The sequence below is a fragment of the Peromyscus eremicus genome, chromosome 20 (assembly GCF_949786415.1).
Source record: "Peromyscus eremicus chromosome 20, PerEre_H2_v1, whole genome shotgun sequence".
NCBI lineage: Eukaryota > Metazoa > Chordata > Mammalia > Rodentia > Cricetidae > Peromyscus > Peromyscus eremicus.
In genome coordinates, this window is record NC_081436.1 from 30,872,970 (window position 1) to 30,893,087 (window position 20,118).

Below are 20,118 nucleotides of genomic sequence, written 5' to 3' on the forward strand. Positions count from 1 at the left end.
GGGTTAATCAGTTTGGGCTTGACTTAGCTTTCGGGGGTAGTCTTTTACATGGTCCTAGGCCTGCCTAGTCTCAGAAAGACACTCTCAGGTCTGTGGCCATTGGATAGGAGGTTGTTGGTTCTTCTACCTGTGGCTCCCCATCATATGGCAAGCATCTAGAAGTGAGCATTGGAGTTGCACAAACTCCCTTTCCCCCGTTTTATACAAAAAGTATAAGTATCTCTGGTGTACAGGGTGATATTTATATATTTAAACATATATCATCAGATTACAACAACTGGCACCTCCTTTGCAGCAAGTATTTGCTACTTCTCAATATTGGGATCATTCCAAACCTTCTCTTCTAGTAACTTTGAAATGTGCAATTAATTGTTGTCAGGTAATTTTTCCAAATTATAAATATCATCCTAATATTAGAAGTAACTCCTTCTGTCCAGATGAATACTAGCATCCATCAGTTCTTTTCTTCTATGGCCTTTCTTAGGTTCTGGTAACCACTGGCCTTGTGCTGGCTACATTTACGTCAACTTGACACAAGCTAAAGTTGTGAGAAGAGGGAACTCAATTAAGAAAATGCCTCCACTCAGGTCAGAGGAGGTGGCCAGTTCAGTCTACATATTGCTATTTCTAGGAGTCTTAGCTGGGGTCATCCTTAGAGATTCCTGGAAGATTCCCTCGCACCAGGATTTTACCTGACCCCGAAATGCCTACCCCCACCTTTACAGTAGTCTCTTTCAGTAGTCTCCTCCTCTGTACCCTCCACCAACCTGATCTCTCATGTTCCCATCCACTCCCACCTTCAGTCTACTTACAAAATCTCTTCTAATTTCCCCTTCCTCAGGAGATCTGGGTGTCCTCCCCTCCATGAATTCTCCTTGGTATCTAGTCTCTCTGGGTCTGTGGATTATAGCATAGTTATCCTTTATTTTACAGCTAATATCTACTTATGTGTGAGTACATACCATGCTTGTCTTTATTGGTCTTGGTTACCATACTCAGGGTGATTATTTTTCTAGTTCCATCCATTTGCCTTCAAGTTTCCTGGTGTCCTTGTTTTTAAAAGCTCAGTAACACTCCATTGCATAGATGTACCACATTATCTTTATCTATTCCTTAGTTGAGGGACATCTAGATTGTTTCCATGTTCTGGCTATTACAAATAAAGCTGCTGTGTCTAACCCAGTTGTCCTAAGAGAGGCTTCAACCATCAACTGATGGAAACAGATGCAGTTCTACAGCCAAACACTAGGCGGAACTCAGAGAATCCTGCAAAAGGTCGGGGGGAGCAAGGATTATAGGAGCCAGAGGGGGCTAAGGGTACTACAAGAAAACCCACAGAATCAACTAACCTGAGCTGAGGATAAGGGCTCGAGGAGACACTCTGCATCTATGTTACAGTTTTGTAGCTTGGTCGTCTTACGGGACTCCTAACAGTGGGAGCAGGATCTGTCTCAGAGTTCTTTACTGGCTTTTTGGACCCTACTCCTCGTACTGGGTCACTTTGCCCAGCCTTAATACATGGGGAGGTGCTTAGTCTTACTGCAACTTGATATGCCACATTTTATCGATACTCATGGGAGACCTGCCCTTTCCTAAACAGAAATGGAAGAGTAGTGGATTGAAGGGTGGAAACAGGGGATTGTTGGGCGAGGGACTGGGAGGCGAGGAGGGAGGGGAAATTGCAGCTTGAATGTATACATAAATAAATTTATTTTTTAAAAAAGGAGACGCCTCCATAAGAGAGTGCTGTAGGCAAGCCTGTAGGGCATCTTCTTAATTAGAGATTGATGGAGAGAGATACCTCTGGGAAGATGGTCCCGGGTTCTATAAGAAAGCAAACTTTGCAAGCCATGAGGAGCAAATCAGTAAGGAGCACACCTCCGTGGCCTCTGTATCCGCTCCTGCCTCCAGATTCCTGCCATGCTTGAATTCCTGTCCTGAATTCCTTTTGTGATGAACTGTAATGTGGGAGAGTAATCCAAACAAATCCTTTCTTCTCTAAGTTGCTTTCGGTCATGGTGTTTCATCATATCATTAGTAACTAATATAATTCTGTTCTCTATTTCCATAAAATCATAATTTTCACTTCCATAAATAAGAAACAAAATGTACCATTTGTCTTTATGAGATTAATTTTACCCAATATAGTATCCTCCAAGCTCATCTGTGTCTATGGTTGAAAAATATATATGTGTGTGTATGTGTATATAAATATATATACATATATTATACTCATACATACAAACATATATATGTCAGTAATATATACTGTGATATATATTATATTTATTCAATCATCTCTTGATGGGCATATAGAATATCTAGATTAATTGAAAACAATGAATCATAACACTATCAGCTATATACTGATGGTTTTTCCTTTGTATATATACTCAAAGTGGGTTTCTAGATCATTCTATCATTTTATTTCTAGTTTTCTTGTAATCTCTATACAGCTTTCCATAATTATTGTACTATTCTATAATACTGTCAACATGTGTGATAGTCCCCTTTGTGAAAGTCCTTGCCAACATTTAAATGTTATTTTGATAATAGTTTTTCTAATTATGGTTAAATGAGATTTCCTTGTATTTTTAATGATCATTTACTTACTAATTAGTAACATTAAGCTGGTTTGTTTTTCAAATACTGTTGGTCATTTGGGTATCTTCTTTTGAGAAACATGTAATTAGGTCATTGGCTCAAACCTCTTGGTGCCCAGCCTTGGCATTTACATAACCTATTTTTTTGGTTTTTTTTTTTTTTTTTTTTTTTTTTCGAGACAGGGTTTCTCTGTGTAGCTTTGCGCCTTTCCTGGAACTCACTTGGTAGCCCAGGCTGGACTTGAACTCACAGAGATCCTCCTGGCTCTACCTCCCGAGTGCTGGGATTAAAGGCATGCGCCACCACCGCCCCTGCATAACCTATTTTTTTTTAATTTTTATTTTGCAATACAATTAAGTTCTACATATCAGCCACAGATTCCCTTGTTCTCCCCCCTCCCGCCCCCTCACCTTCCCCCCAGCCCGCCCCCCATTCCAATCTCCTCCAGGGCAAAACCTTCCCCACAGACTGAGATCAACCTGGTGGACTCAGTCCAGGTAGGTCCAGTCCCCTCCTCCCAGGCCGAGCCAAGGGACCCTGCATAGGCCCCAGGTATCAAACAGCCGACTCATGCAATGAGCACAGGACCCGGTGCCACTGAACCAATGGCTGAGGGGTCACCAACTGGATCAGGCCCTCTGAGTGGGTGAGACAGTTGATTGGCCTGATCTGTTTGGGAGGCATAACCTATTTTTAATGCCTCTGCTGGATAAAGGAAATCATAAGACCAGTATAGACTCAGGTCAGACACATAGACAAAAGCTGTCTTTGGGTGGAAGAACTTATGCACAGTTTTATAGTCAATCAGTGAAGTAAGAATGCAGTTTTAGAAATCAATTCCTTTGAGTACACCATGATCCTAACTTTTACAATTGTATGACTCCTGTATTTACATAATTTATTCCGTACTCTTTCCTTTCCTCTAACTTCTCCTATGGTACCCAACTTTTCTTCTTTGATATGTACATGTATTAAGGAATATTATATATATTCCTGTGTTGAATCATTATTCATTAGTGCTTGTATGAATATGTATATGTGTTTATGACTGGCTACTTGGGATTGGATAATCAGTTGTGGGTTCATCCTTGAGGAGTATTAATGCTCCCTCTCTCAACAGTTATGATTGCCTATTGCTCTAAATCTAGGAGTTGGGCCTTGTGATATTTCCCCCACTCACATTGGCATGTCAGCTGATGTCATTGTGCAGGTTTTGTTTACATGACTTTATTGTTGAGATTTTACAGATGCAACTTCCTTGTCATATAGGGAACACACTATCTCACAGGAGACATTGTTGATCTCTGCCTCTTACAATCTTTCCACCCCTTCTTCAGCAATGTTCCTTGAACGTTAGGCATTGGTCTATTGTAAATTATCAACTAAGGTTAGACATCTCATGCTTGGTTTTTCCCTGTATTTTGACCAGTAGTGGCTTTATGTAATGATCTGTGTCTGCTGCAAAAAGGATTCTTTGATGATGGTAAGAGCTACATTTATCTGTAGGTATAAATATTTAGAATGAAGTTAGAAGATATACTGGTTTAAGAAAGTGATAGCAGTAGGTTTCTTTTTTAGGATCCTTAACTTCACCAACCATGCTGGGTTTATAGTACAAGGTATGTGTCTTTTTTAGAGTGAGCCTTAAGTCCAATTAGACACATATCCCAAGATGTGTGTCACTACTGTACCTTGGAGGATATTTTTGTCATGCCAGTCATTGTTATGGCTCATAGGTTTTGCAGCTGGATAGGACCATTGATTGCCTTTGCAGCTGGCATAGCTCCTTCAAACCTCTTCTTGCTTAAAATGAAACATAGTAGGGCTGAATCCAGGCTCCACTCTTGCTTCTGTTGGGTTCATTGATGTTTCATTCATACTCTACTCTTCAAATTTTACATTTATGTGAAAAGGAAGCAGTTTTGCTAATGTCATCCTGGCATTAGACACTTTTCTATTTGTTACCAAGTATTCTTTACAGCTAGCTCTAGAAGTAAGTAGCACCATGTGAACTTTTCACACAGGCCTCTTTGGAGCTGTGAGTGGAAATATTATAGCCTTAGCACAGCCAAGTGGAATGGGGAACCTAAGATTCTCTAACTCACAATCATGCATTCTATTATATTTCTTAAGCCTGTTGTCTAAGATGTATACTTTCTTCCCAAAGTGTACAAGATAGATTATATTATTTATAGAGATTTTAGCCAAGGGTTGTAAATAAAAATGAACTACACTAATAATTGAGCTCTAGATTAAGTCTGAAGCCCTTACTTTGTTCCTGTGTCTAACAGTCCTCGGTCCTGTTCAACAGCTCAGGTGTCAATAACAATGAAAGATTCTCAGCACAGCCAGGCTAGTGATATGCTCATGGTGCAAGAAACCACAGTCATGACTATGTGGTTGGACATAGCCACAAACTGCATTCTAGTTTTAACTAAACTAACTCTCATGGAGTTCTAGAATTATGAACTATAGGATGATATTAGTAGTTGAATAATAGCAATACCAGGAAATGTCTGAACATTACTAATGCTACTTCTGGCAAAAGGTGGTTGATGTACACACTGAAATTTAAAATGACAGCCTAATCAGATCCAGCAATAAAGAGGCTGAGTTGGACTTATTTTAAAGATGATTTGATCTATAAACCCCTGAGGAATATTCATCACAGAGCTCATTCTAACTGTAAATTTACCTGGGGCTATTGACAGTTTTTTATGAAATAGTTACCATTACAAAGCCTTGTAGAACAATACATCCCAGGTATGAACAGACCTTTGTGAAGTTGTAAAGGGAGTTGAAAAATGAATATGAAAATCATAACTTCTTCAGGATATCTGGAATGTTCCTTTTATATTTGAATGTTTGGGAAATATTGTGTAGCCAAGCTCATCAAAAGAGGAAGGACTGTAGGAACCAGAAGAGGTTAAAAAAAACATAAGAAAACACACAGAATCAACTAGCCTGGACTCATAAGAACTCACAGAAACTGAACTGACAACCAGGGAGCCTGCATGGGACGGACCTAGGCCCTCTGCATATATGTTACAGTTGTGTAACATAGTCTTCTTGTGAGACTCCTAACAGTGAGAGCAGGAGCTGTCTCTAACTCTGATGCCTGCTTTGGGGACTCATTCCTCCTACTGAATTGCCTCATCCAGCCTTAATAGAAGAGAAGGAGCCTAGTCTCACTGCGACTTGATATACCTTGGCTGGCTGATATCTATGGGAGACCCACCTATATCTGAAGAGAAAGAGTGGAGGAGGAGCCGATGGGGGAAAGGGCAGAGGAATGGTGTGGAAGGAGGGAATTGGGAGGAGGGGAGGGAGGGGAAACTTTGGTTGGAAGTAAAATAAAAAAAGAAGCTAAATTATAACCAAAACCTGTAGAGCACATAATTTACATGCTGAATAAGAAGAAATAATGTTAGTAATATAATACCTATTTTAAATGATGGGTTATTGCAACCTCATCTTGTATTTGAACATGCTTTTTTATATTCTAGTTCATGCTCTATATAGTATAGTAATACTTATGTGAGATTATAGATATGCTTGATAAAGATATTCTTACTCATGAACATGCAAATCATTAAAACTTAGAGATCACTCATACACCAGAAGAGAAATTTTTAAATGAACTTTCAGTTCTGTTATTAAAAATATATCCTTTGACAAATTTTTACATATATATATATATATATATGTATATATATATATGATGTAATTTGCCTGCATATGTCACTCATTGCCCTCTCTCATCCCTTCACCAGTCTTGATGAACCCCTTCTTTCTCCTAACATATTCACTTGCTAATTTTGTGTCTTCTTTTTTTAATGACTTACAGTATTACTCAGGGTTAATTAGAGAAACAGAATTGATAGAATATATTTATCTCTATCATCTATATATCTCTATATCCATTTATCTATATGATCAATAATATCTATATATGATTTATCACAGTGGCTTACAGGGTCTGGTCCTACTATTCCAACAATGGCTGAGTCTCTACAGGAATTTCAAGAATCCAATAGTTGTTCAGTCCACCAGGCTGGATGTCTCAGCTGGTCTTCAGCAAAACAGAATCCTGAAGAAGCAGGATCTAATACCAGTGAGGGAATGAACTTGCTAGTGGGAGTGAGGGCATGTAGGCAAAATGAAAGAGCTTCCTTCTTCTCTGCCCTTCATATAGGCTGCTACCAGAAGGTGTGGCCCAGATTTAGGGTGAGTCTTTCTACCCCAAATGATCCAATTAAGAAAAATACCTCAGACATGCATGCCCAGCACCTTAAATTATAGTTAATTCTGGATGCAGTTAGACTGAAAACCAAGAATAGCCATTATAAACACTGAGTTTAATTAGAGTTGCTGGCATGAGCTGTATTTACAGAGGCATGAGCAATTAACCACTGTCTACACCACTGAAGAAAAAGACTCCCCCTCTCTTGGTACTGACAATCTTCAGTGAGAGGAAGGGACTCATGACTTACTCTCCCAACATCTATGATGAAATGTTGATAGCTCCATCTTGTACAAGTCTTGTGCAGGTAACCATAACTGCTGTAATTTCATTTTATGTTCAGAAGGCAAAATTTTACAACATTTCCACCTATTCTTTGTATTCCAAATTCTTTCTGTCCTTTCTTCCATAATGTTTACTCAGCCTTGGGTACGATGATATAGCTGTCCCATATAGGGTTGATCACTCCAAGTCACTTATTCTCACCTCTTTGAACTCTCACCAGTCTCTTTGTTAACTAGTATCTAGACTATGTGTAGAATAACTCTGTAGTGATGAACAATGTGGTCCCAAGAAGCCACGTCTTATGAAAATCCCAATGGCAAGTGTGGGATGCATCCCTAAGAGTTGTGGATCTTGGGGAAGGCAGAGGCTCCCAAACAATATAGTCTATTGATGTATTCTTAATTACTCACCAGAACTGAACAGAAAGCTTCCAGCACTTAATGCTAGCATATTTTGGTCTCCCGGAGTGCTAACATTTAGCCCCACTCTTCATATATAGATGAAGTCATGAGCGTATAATTAAAAGTATGAGAGTAGACAATAGTAAATATGTTTGTAGGTGGGTTTGGAAAAGTTTAAAGAAAAGGAATTACACCTTTAGAAAAATGAGCTTTAGAATCCATAATATTGGATCAACAATAAAACTCTAAAGTAGTGACCAGCAACCCCCTGGATTACTGCCTTCAGTGAGCTGCAGGCGGTCTGGGCATAATACCAATCAGAATTCTGCATCTGTTAGGAGAGTTTCTGATAGACATGATCCCTGAGGCTAATTAGTTGAGGATGTTTTTAGTGTGAATCCCAAAGGAGCCACACTTCTGGCAAAACTTCATGGAAGATGGATGGCTGCATCCCAAGCCTGGTGGGCAAGATGAGGCCCTAGGGTACCTTCCACACAAAAAAAATTAATGGATTTCTGCTGTCAGTAAGGATAATAGCAATGTTTGCTAAATGTGGTTGATTTGGAGAACAAGAATCAGTGATTAAATGATTCAATAAATACTGCACATGTGGTCACTAGGAGGGCCTGCCAGTCAGAGCTCCATCATTTAAACAACTTACAAAATCAAGTTAGAAAGCCTTTATCTTGGTTAACATATTTGGAAGCTTCAGTCCAAGATAAGTGAGCTCCAATGCCTTGGAACTGTAACAAAGTTGTAGATGACAGAAGAAGTATGTAATGGAGTAAAATCAGCCATTTCCAGGTGAAAAATAAAGAGGGATAGAGATAGAGACTATATATGATATATCATGTATATGATAGATATATAGAGACCAGATGTAGGGAGGATGGAGAGAGAGAATGAAAGGAAGGAATGGAGTGGGCAAAATGGAGGGTGGCCAGTAAATAGTCAGGTTCCAGTATCTCCCAAGGGTATTCTTCCAAGGATCCAAAGAAGGCCCAAGAGTCCTTATCAATGCCTCAACCATATCTCAATGGCAAAGAGCCAAGTCTTAACATGCAATTATTAAGTAGACATTCCTGATCCAAATCCTCTTCCAACTACCAAAGGTAAGGTGTGTGTGTGTGTGTGTGTGTGTGTGTGTGTGTGTGTGTGTGTGTGTAAGTATGAAAAAGTATTCACTCTACTACTAAAATATCAAAGTTTTAATTGTTCCATTACTGCTAAAAAGTCTTATTCCATAGTCTCTTTTGAGAGTCAAGGAAAACTTGAAATTCACAGGAAAACTGTCTACAGCTGTGCCAACTTGACAGTTTCCAACTGGTAAGATGGAGTTAAAGGATAAACACGGTAAACATTCCTATTTCAAAGTGGAAGAATAAGAAAATGAGGAACACAGGCTGTTATCCTTCTTGTTTCCTATCATTACTTGATAATGTTGTATGGCTAAAGACACTACATACTTTTGTTGCAAGGCACAGATGACTCAGTCTTGAACTGACTCAAAACTCTCCTCCTTGGTTACTTTTCATTATGCTGGAAGATGCTATTCATGTTGCTAAATAGAGAAAAGACACCAATAGTCTTCTTCAGAGATGGACTCTGCATGCTACAATACCAACCTGCCTGGTAAAATGTTCCAAATGGTGCAATAGTGTCCAAACTGTGTGAGGGTAACCACACTTCCTTGGTTGGATTTCAGGCCTGTTCCACAGGAGGAGATTCATACCTGGAACTGTAAAAATGGGTGAAAACCATTAGCTAGGGAAGTCACAGGCCCTGAGGGAGATATTATTGATGTCGTTTTTTATAAATTGTTGTGTTGTCAAACTGCCATCTAAATATTTATGCTTATTTCCATAGACCTGTGCTGCTCCCAACTTTCACCAGAGAAACTTCTTTTTGTAGTAGGTAGTGGTTAATGCAGGCACTCATTGCTGTTCAAGGTGCAAAGAATAAGCAACAGTGACTGTTCAGGTAGATATAAGACATCTATATCAGCTCTTCTTTCCTAAGACTTGGGGAACGTCAAGGAAGAGGGTGAGGGAGAAGGTAAGAGTTGGAAGATGGTAGAGAGAGCAGCAATTCAGGTTGTTGCCTGAGAATGGTCCCTGCTAACAGAGTTACTTGCTTCTAGCACATTCGTGTTTGAGGAGGGCTTTTCCAGTTCCAGAAAGAAGGATGTCTTTTGATGATGTTTGCTTTGAGCAAACACTTAACTTACATTTATCCGAAGTCCATATTGACTGAGGCAAATTCTCAAAGGAGAACGTGTCTTCACCATAGTCGACAAATATCACAAGGTGTCACACCCACTTGCGGCGCTAAGACTCCTGCTAACAAAAGGCAGACGTAGTCTACTGGGGATCTTGAATTTGGAAATCAGAACTGGATTTGAAGCCCTGCTCTGGCACCTAGGAGCTTAGAGGACTTTGGGGGTGTTTCTTTTGTTAAACAAACAAAACAAGGCAAAGGAAAAGACATGAAGCAGGAGGAGAACAGGTTTGGCCAGAGTGAAAGACACATGAGATAGGAGAGGAAGGAGGCTGTGAAAATGATCAGAGTATATTTTATAAATGTATGAATTGTCAAAGGAAAAAACACATAAAATATCCAAGGAAGGTCGGACTGGAGAGATGGCTCAGTGGTTAAAAACAATGGCCGCTCTTCCAGAAGACTCAATTTTGATTCCTAGCACCCATATGGTGGTTAACAACTATCTGTAATTCCAAATTCAGGGGAACCAGTGCCCTCCTCTGGCCCCAGTGAGCACCAGACATACATGTGGTTAACAGACATTCCTGTAGACAAGACATTCCTACATAAAGAAAACAAATGAACAAACACAAACATATGGAGTCTTTAAGACGGGAGGGAGAGTTAAAACAGGAGGGGAATAAGAGACGGTGATAGAACACATGTTACATTAAAGCAGAAAGAGGACCATCTGTAGAGAGGAAGGTCACATCAAGCAGAAACAGGGAAGTGGTGGGGGAGAGAAGTGGAGGCTGGATAAGAACAAAGAAGTATATTGACATGAGGATATGTGAAAATTTAATAATAAAACATGTAACTTTGTATGCTAGCTAAACAATATATATTGTATGTTATATTATATTATATGAAACCAATATCTCATAGCCTATAATAGCTAGCCTTCTCACCATGGCAAGCTGAAAATTACAGCAAAAAGAAAAAAGAATACACGCACTGAGCCAGCATGGTAGCCCATGTGTATACAATGTGGTTTATTCTCTTGTTTCTAGTCTGTCTGTAGTACCATTCAGGAAGGGACAAACCACAGGGTTATTGTGACATTCCGCTTTCCTGTTGAGAATCTTCTGTTCCTTTCACTTTTACTCCCTCACGTAGCTCTCAAATCTTGTGTAATTTTATCTTAAACTTCTTCTTAATTCTCAGAACATCTTTGTTTCTCTGATGCCTATATCCACCTTAAAAGTTCTACCCTAGGCAAGTTCTAGCTCAAATATATTTCTCAACCAATTTTTAATAACTGGTAATGGTTGTCATTTTCTTTTGATGCTAGTGTTTTAACCAATAATATATAATTTTTTTCATATTTTTGTTCTTTGAAAATTTCATGTATGTATACAATGTATCTTGATCATATGGACTCCAACTTCATCTCCCTTTCATTACTCTTCCAACCTCCACAGGGCCTTGCCATCTCATCACCCTTCGACCTTCATGTTCTTTTTTTCCTTCTCTCTGTCTCTGTCTCTGTCTCTGTCTCTCTCTCTCTCTAAATTTGGATATTTTTCCAACTAAATCATCAAGGGATAGTGACTCTCCCACAGAAACCATCAACTACCTATAGGAGTAGGGAATCAGGATATCCCCTGTTCCCAAATGCAGGAATTTTAACAGGCTTCATCTTGGGAGATCTTGTGCAGGTACCATAGCTGCTGTGAGTTCGTGAATGTGATAGTCATGTCACACCCAGAATAGACCATTTCCCAGCACTTCCCATAATGTATCAGCTCTTATATGCTATTCTTCCTTCTTTCTAGATGTTCCCTGAGCATTGTTGGAAGAGATGATTGACACAGATATTCCTATAGTTGAGAATTCACAGTTGTTTCTTCTCAGAACTTTGAACAGCAATGCCTCTCTGCATCAACCACTACCTACTAGAATAAAAAGCACTTTTGACCAAGGTTAGGAGAAGAACAAATCTATGGGTATAAATATAAATATAAATATTTATAAGGCAGTTTGACAACATGACCATTTAGGAAAAAGAAAAACGAAAAACAGTATCAGTAGATTCTCCCAGGGCCCATGCATTCCATAGATATGAGTTTTGGCCCCATTTGCAGGATTAGGCTTGAATGTGGAAGAGGCCTCAAGCCTTCAAACCATTTTGGTAGGTTGATACTACTATATTTAGCCATGGTTTCATAACCTATTATTATCCCTATATTCCTACTACTTAGCTGACTCATAAGATGTCTTTGGGGTACCTACATTCAGACAGTCATTGTTATATTTATTATGACATTATGTGTGGAAACACTACATGAAAAGATTGTGCCATGATTTTAAGATGTTTACCACGTAAAGAGACAGGCAAACACATACATGAAAATAAGCCTAGAGACCTGAAAAGTTGTCATCAAAACAGACATGAAGGGTACCAGGAATAGATGCAGGAATCCAATCTGTTGGCAGAGAGAAGCCATCATGAAATAAAATTGTATCAGACTGTCACTTGAAGGATGAGCAGGGTAGGTATCTCAGGGGACCTAATGAAGCAGGAGCAGAGGAGTTCTGATTTCAGGAAGACGAGCCTGCCCAAGACTAATGATTACAATTCATGAAGAAGGAAAGCAGGACATGGGTATTATGGAGGTGAAAGGACTTGCTTATGCACGAATTTTTATTTATTTATTTTTGACTCAGGCTATAGGATAGTGGGGAATGTTAGGGATGTTATGGGTAGCTTGTTTTCCTTTTGGTAACTGTAATTTTTTTTTTTTTTTTTTTTTTTTTTTTGGTTTTTGAGACAGGGTTTCTCTGTGTAGCTTTGCGCCTTTCCTGGAACTCACTTGGTAGCCCAGGCTGGCCTCGAACTCACAAAGATCCACCTGCCTCTGCCTCCCGAGTGCTGGGATTAAAGGCGTGTGCCACCACCGCCTGGCTGGTAACTGTAAAATTTTAAAAAGTGATATTCTGGTCTTGCCATCTTTAAGTATACCGGTCCCCAGTAATGCCTGGTGCACACAGGGAGTGAAGTACCGGCTTACATTTGATGAGTTTGAACTTTGTGTTGCTGTTTTTTTTTTTTCACCCTTTCAATTACAGATGGTATTATGTGGATCTTAATTAAATGGTGTTAGTACAGACAAGATGATTCCTAATTCCTCTCATACTGTTTAAACCACTGGTACTCAAAATGTGGTGCATGGGCTGCAATGCCACTGTTCCCTGAGCTCTTCTTTAAAAATGCAATTCATAGACTCTGTCTTAGACTTCCTAAGCCAGAGTCATAGGAAACCACAACCTAGCCTGGTCTCCAAGTATTTCTTTTTGGAATGGGCAGGGATATTGTTGCAAACCTATCTATGAAACCCTGGAAATACACTAGAATTGCCTGGAAAGCTGAAACTGGCCCCTCACCAGGGCAACTAAGCCCAACATTTCCACTGATCATTCATGTCAGGGTCCAGCCTTGGCTTGGGTTCAGGTCCTGAGATGGGGAAGGGGCGTCAGCGTGAAAAAGTGAATTGTCAGACCACCAGATGAGTTTCACACAAGTGGCTGGCCCCAAATAGCTCCAGTGATCTTTATTTATACGTCAAAAACAAGCATGTTTTTCCATACTAAAAGCAATTTTTCCCTTAACCTCTGACAAAACAAATAATGTCAGATATGTTTTTTTTTTCCAATTTTTACATCAAAACATCTTTAAAACAAAAGGAACACATCATTTTGTTAGCTTGGCCAAATATTGAGCCAGGTACATCCTGTCTTTGCAAAACTAAAAGGTGATAAACATAGGCACACATTTTCAAGAACAATAATATACTTCAAAACATATTTACAGAAATAGAATGATCAGCTTCCCATCCTGTCAGCACTGAATCAGAATAGCTCCTGGGTCTGAAGTGACAGCTGCATCCCTAGACCAGAAACCTGAGAAGCATCACCTCCCAAAGAATTTTAGGGGAAGATATTTGAGAAAAAAAATGGAGTTTCCTGGAGTGATCACATCTGTCCCATGTATGATTGACAAAATGACACTAAAATGACCAAGACAATCATTATTATGAGAGAGAAGAGAACATGTAGACCTTGCGATCCCGGCAGTATTCTGTGCTGTCCCAAAGTCCACTGGTCCTTGCCAAGTGAGATTGTCCCGTGGGCTTTTGCCTCATCTGGAGACCCGTTGGACAAGCACTCAGATACTGGTGTGAAACTCGACTGTACGGCACCCAACACATTCACGGTTTTTAAAGTTCTCAGGGCGAATCCTCAGATGACTGATTTGATTGGGATGTAATGAAGAGTCTGCTTGCCTTTCTTGCTATTCCCTCTGACCTGAAGATCCTGATGTTTCATCTCGCCAATGTCTTTGCATATCCTTCTGCTGTAGAAACTGCAGAGAGGCCTCAGCTTGCTTTCAGAATGGTGCTGGGCACAAGAAGGCAGCAGGAAAGGTCTCATTTCATAGAGAACAAAAGTGTTCTCTTGAGGAAATAATTTATATAGATAATAATAGAGGAATGTTTAATTACAAGACCTATCCTGTTCATATCTGTCAACCATCTATATACATTTCTAATCCACTTGTACCTGTAAGAGAGCAAAAACATTCACTTTTTTTTTTTTAATGTTTCAAGATGCTTGTTTTCAAAACAGATCACAACACTAAGCTTTTGGACATTCTGTTGTTGTATGAGTTCCAAATGCTTGCTCAGCATCTCAGGGGAATACTTAAGCATCCTGTTCAAAAGGTGAATAAAACTGCATATAACACAAATATTCAAAGTTTCCATGGAAACGTAAGCATGACCACTATCTCCTGGCTCTCTGAGAACATTGCTACATTTGTGCCAACTTCACTCTAGCAAAGATATTTTCAAAACTAGCAATAATTAAGCTAAATGCCTCCATACCAGAGCCCTCCATACCTCTTGAATGCAAGATAAACTTACAGGTAACAGTTACAAGAAAGGCAAACACTCATTTCTAATATTGACAACTGAGATGGGGCTATCATTCATTATTTAAAAGAAATTCAAACTTGCTTCTAAGTCTTAATTCTCAAAGGGTTTTAAAGCCCAACTGGTTTTCCTCCTGAGTGATGTTTTTTTCTCATTTGATGTTCAGATCCATCCCTTGTCTTCTCTTGACCCCTTCTCCTTCATCTCATTTTGAAGATGTCTCTTCAGAGGTTTCAGATGAATAGCTTTCACACAAAGGATGTATAATCAGTACTGTCAGGTCTGGTGTAGACGTTCAATTGCTCATAGCCCTGTCGGGATGGAAATCCCCTTTGAACAAATATACCTGCCACTTCTCTGCCCGAACTAAAATGCTGAGTTTATAGATCCAGTGATCCCTGGAAGAAAATGCCATCTTGTGTTTCTGCCTGATGTTTCCCACCGCTGCCTAATGCCCAGTGACAGCCAGTTCCCCTGTGAAATTAGCTAACTGGCCCTGATGTGCCTTAATAGACTCTGAAATACAATTATCTTTGCTTGCCAGAGATCAACTAATTGATTTGTCTGGTTTTGTCAGAAACAATCTTGTTTTAACTTCTTTTATTAATCTATATCGAGATTCTTTTCATTCTGTCCCATGCTTTTGAGAGGGTATGAGGATTGTACAGGGTTGGGAAAAATATTGAATACCCAAGTTTTCAGGAAAAATGGTAGAGCTAGGAGGAGCATGGAGGCGAACTGGAGTAAGTTCACAGGCCTTTGCACAGTAACATGCTGCACAAGCTTATTACTCTCTGCCCGTGGTCAGATACTCTGTGGAAGGGATGGATTTGATATTTCATTTCAGTCTGCTCTGTGATTTTCAGTTTAAGAAAAACAATGTATTTCCCCCATTTGGTTTACACCAGTTTGATTTAGGGTGTGTATTACTTGTTGCTAGGCACAAAGAGTATAGGTAAGTTTCATGATCTTTGAACTTTATTTTTGTTCAAATCACATAATTATTATTTTATAGTTTGATCGCCCTTCATGAAATGTCATTATTATCCCCATGAGGACTGACCTGATTTCAGTCTCTTGAGTCCTTATGCACATGGGCTTTGTGAATTATTTTTATAGCAAATCCACATGGATAATAATAATGTTCCAGGCCTGTTTTCCTCTTATTTGCCTTTTAATCTGTGACTTTGTGAGCCTGCTGCTTTGAGCCTTTTATCCTCTTAACCCCTGGTGAGGACACACTCAGCAGGTGTGGAAAGCAAAGACTTTTCCAGGGGACAAGTGTTGAACTGCAGGGCTAGAAGAATACAACTGGAGAGCTCAGAGCCACCCAGAGGGCCCAATTACCTCCTGGTGGGATCAAAGCAGAGCAGAATGCCGCAGGGCAATAGGGACCTTCCTAGTTCTCTCTCTAAAGAAAGGCCCTTGGTGAGCCTCACCCACGGTGTCTCTTTTAAACATTTTATTTTTATGTATTAATTGTGTATGTATGGCGTATGTGGGTATGTGCATGTGCCACAGCACATATTGGGAGGACAGAGGACAACTTGTAAGAATGAGTCTCTGTCATTGGGCGATCCCTGTGTCTTTCTTGGGGTCCTGATTTCCAGGTAGCCTCCCTGGTGATGTGAGTAGCAGTCCATCCTTGTTCCACATCTAGTATCCTGTTATGAGTGAGTACATACCATGTTTGTCTTTCTGAGTCTGGGATACCTCACTCAGGATGATTTTTTCTAGGTCCATCCATTTGTCTGCAAACCTCATGATGTCATTGTTTTTCTCTGCTGAGTAGTATTCCATTGTGTATATGTACCACATTTTGTTTATCCATTCTTCAGTTGAAGGGCATCTAGGTTGTTTCCATGTTCTGGCTATTACAAACAATGCTGATATGAACATAGCTGAACAAGTGCTCTTGCGGTGTGGTTGAGCATTCCTTGGGTATATGCCCAAGAGTGGTATAGCTGGATCTTGGGGGAGATGGATTCCCAATTTTCTAAGAAATCGCCATATTGATTTCCAAAGTGTGGGGGTAGTGAAGGGCGAGGGTCGAGGGAAAGAGAGCTTGGGTGAGTGGGAGATTCCAGCTGGATCAACAACAGAGAGGGAGAACAAGGAATAGGAGACCATGGTAAATGAAGACCACATGAGAATAGGAAGAAACAAAGTGCTAGAGAGGCCCACAGAAATCCACAAAGATACCCCCACAACAGACTGCTGGAAATGGTCGAGACACAGTCCGAATTGACCTACTCTGGTGATGGGATGGCCAAACACCCTAATTGTCGTGCTAGAAACCTCATCCAACTACTGAGGGATCTGGATGCAGAGATCATGACTAGGCCCCAGGTGGATCTCTGGGAGTCCAATTAGCGAGAATGAGGAGGGTTTATATGAGAGAGAATTGTTGAGACCAAGGTCGGATAAAGCACAGAGACAAATAGTCAAACAAACGGAAACACATGAAATATGAACCAATGGCTGAGGGGTCACCAACTGGATCAGGCCCTCTGAGTGGGTGAGACAGTTGATTGGCCTGATCTGTTTGGGAGGCATCCAGGCAGTGGCACTGGGTCCTGTGCTCATTGCATGAGTCGGCTGTTTGAAACCTGGGGCCTATGCAGGGTCGCTTGGCTCGGCCTGGGAGGAGGGGACTGGACCTACCTGGACTGAGTCCACCAGGTTGATCTCAGTCTGTGGGGAAGGCTTTGCCCTGGAGGAGATTGGAATGGGAGGCGGGCTGGGGGGAAGGTGAGGGGGGCGGGAGGGGGGAGAACAAGGGAATCTGTGCCTGTATGTAGAACTTAATTGTATTGCAAAATAAAAATTTAAAAAAAAAAAAAAAGAATGAGTCTCTCCTACTTTGTGGAGACAAGTCCTCTGTATTGTTTCTACGATGCTCTGCTGTGTATTCCAGGTTAGCTGGCCCATGAGTTTCCTGGTGATTCTCCTGTCTCTGCTCCCATCTCCAGTGCTCGATTACAGATGTGCACCACAGCATCTGGCTATTTACATGGGCCAAACTCAGGTTATCAGGTCATCAGGCTTGTGTGGCAAGTGCTTTTACCTGCTGAGCCATCTTGCCAGCACTCAACTAGGACTCTTAAGTAGAGTTAAAGGCATGTGGCCCTGAAGACAGTGAAGCTCACAAGAAAACATGTAATAAATGATAGTGTTGACTCCAGCTCCTCTATGCTCTACTAGCTGGGACCCATGCTCAAGCTTCTCTGGTTTGATTTTGTCTTTGCCCATCTTTATTAGATGCCAATGAATATTTATAAAGTTTACAGCAAAACGAAGGCCCTGGTTTTGCATAGCTAGCCAAGAGAGTCTTACCCACCAGTTGTTCCCATTGAATTTTGAACCAAGCATCTTCATCAGTGGAGTGTCAAGGGTGGAAACCCTGCTGGCCTGCTCAGGCTCTGAGTTTGGTTTTGTTCCAGCATGTAAAGCAGATGTTTCATACCCACAACTTTTCCTCAGAAAAAGACATTCTTGCCAGTGGAAAGCCCAACAACTTGATGTGAGTTCTCTTTTGTAGGAGAAATAGCATTTTCTGTTTTTTAATAGTCTTTGTCCTAAGGATTCTGGTCATAATGATGAGAAAGACCCAGCTGTGAATGGAAGTTTTTACAAGGTCCTATGGGAGAGAAAGAGAGATGAGAAAGACAGATATAAAATGGAAGTTTAAGCATGGATAAAATGTTGAAGGTGGATGGAGGTACCCAGTCACCCACAAGGAACTAGGACATGTTACTTGAATGAAAGATGCCGCTAGTCAGGCAAAAATGGAAGGGGACCTCAAGCCTTGAGAACACATTGTAAAAAGGGGTAGACATGGAAAGGGCCCAGGATCTTCTGAGCAATACTACCCTGCACAAGATTGTATACATGGCATACAAGATGGCATACAAGTGGGATTTTTGATAGAATTGAAGGGATAGGACTGGCCAGGTTGCGGGAGGATTGACTGTGATAGGCATGTGTGTCCTGCTTTGAGCTAGAAATTCATCTATGTAAGAGAGCTGCTTGATAGTGTGGATTACATAAATATCATGTTGAAGACAAAAACGATGACAGTTGGGGTGTGGACATGAGGAGGTAGGGACGACTCAGAGGGACAAGCTGAGGAATGCTGGGATAGTGGAATGAGAGAACTCGGGTTTTTCATTGTGCTGAGGGGGAAGAGTGAAGTCAGAACAGTTCTCTCCTGGGTGAATTGGACAATAAAGCTGAGGAGAAGGACCAGGTGGCAGCAGGAGCTGGTGTGAGTCCAGATGTCTTGTGGCAAAATAGCATTTGGGTGCCTGCTGGAATCTGGATGGAGATGCCTCAGTTTGTGGGCATTGCTGAGCCTAAGCAAATCATGCAGTGACTGTGGATCTAGTAAAGGCTTTACAAGCCAAGATCAGGTACCTGTACCTTCACTGCACCCACTCCTGAGATGTCATCAACAGACATTAGGCATTATGATTTTCATCTAAGAGCTAACATCACCTGTTTTCTCATGAGAGTCACAGCATGAATTCACAGATACGTGCCTCTAAAGCAAATCCTATTTATATTGTTGTTGATGAAGTTGGTGGTAAAGTCATACTCCAAAGAGAAAATTCATGACTTAACTGCATTTGAATTTGGGAACATTTGCAAATAGTCTAGACTAGACCTGTTGGGGTGGTGCAAAGAGAAACAGGATGAAGGAGTCATAGCAACCAAAGGATGCGGCAACAGAAAGAGTGAACATCTCTTGGCTCAGATGTTACAGAGTAAGAAAGAGATGGAGGACCAAAGATTTCTTGAATTTGTCTCAGGAAGTCAAGGCTAGCCTTTGTCAGAATACTTTGTTCAGAGTGAGAAACCAGATAATTCAAACTGTGCATACAGATGTGAACTGGTTCTGTGAAGGACGATCTCACCATGGACTGAGGAGGGCTGACATGCAAACTGGTTCTTACTACCTGTTAGGATCAGGACAAAGGTAGAGTTTATGGGAATAGTGTTTCATCTCATGGTGTCACTTCAGTGATGCTGAAATGGGAAGAGCTGCAGAGGATTCCTGGGGGAAGTGGACAAGCACACAAAGGAGCATGCACTCCACCTTCTGTTGGTGTTGTTGGGTATTTAAGATGGAATATATGGTTTGAGTGGATCCTCAAAGGTCCATATGTTAAAGGCATTATGTGTGTTAATTCTTTTTTGTAAACTTGATACTCAACTCCCTTCAATGGATGGAATCTCGATTGAAGAATTGTTTCATCATGTTGGTCTGTGGGTAAGTATGTGGGACTTATTTTTAAAATTGATAGCTGATGTAGAAAAACTTCACTCACTGTAGGTAGTACCATAATCCCTAGGTAGGTAGTCGTGGGCTGTATAAGAAAAGCAATTGAATGTG

At 40.6% G+C, this 20,118-nt stretch overlaps 1 protein-coding gene across 1 annotated transcript in view; it reads left to right on the forward strand.

Moving 5' to 3' along the window:
• Positions 1-20,118, forward strand: part of Fam135b (family with sequence similarity 135 member B) — a 209,407-nt gene that overhangs the window by 36,098 nt on the left and 153,191 nt on the right. The gene's annotated exons all lie outside the window — the stretch shown is intronic.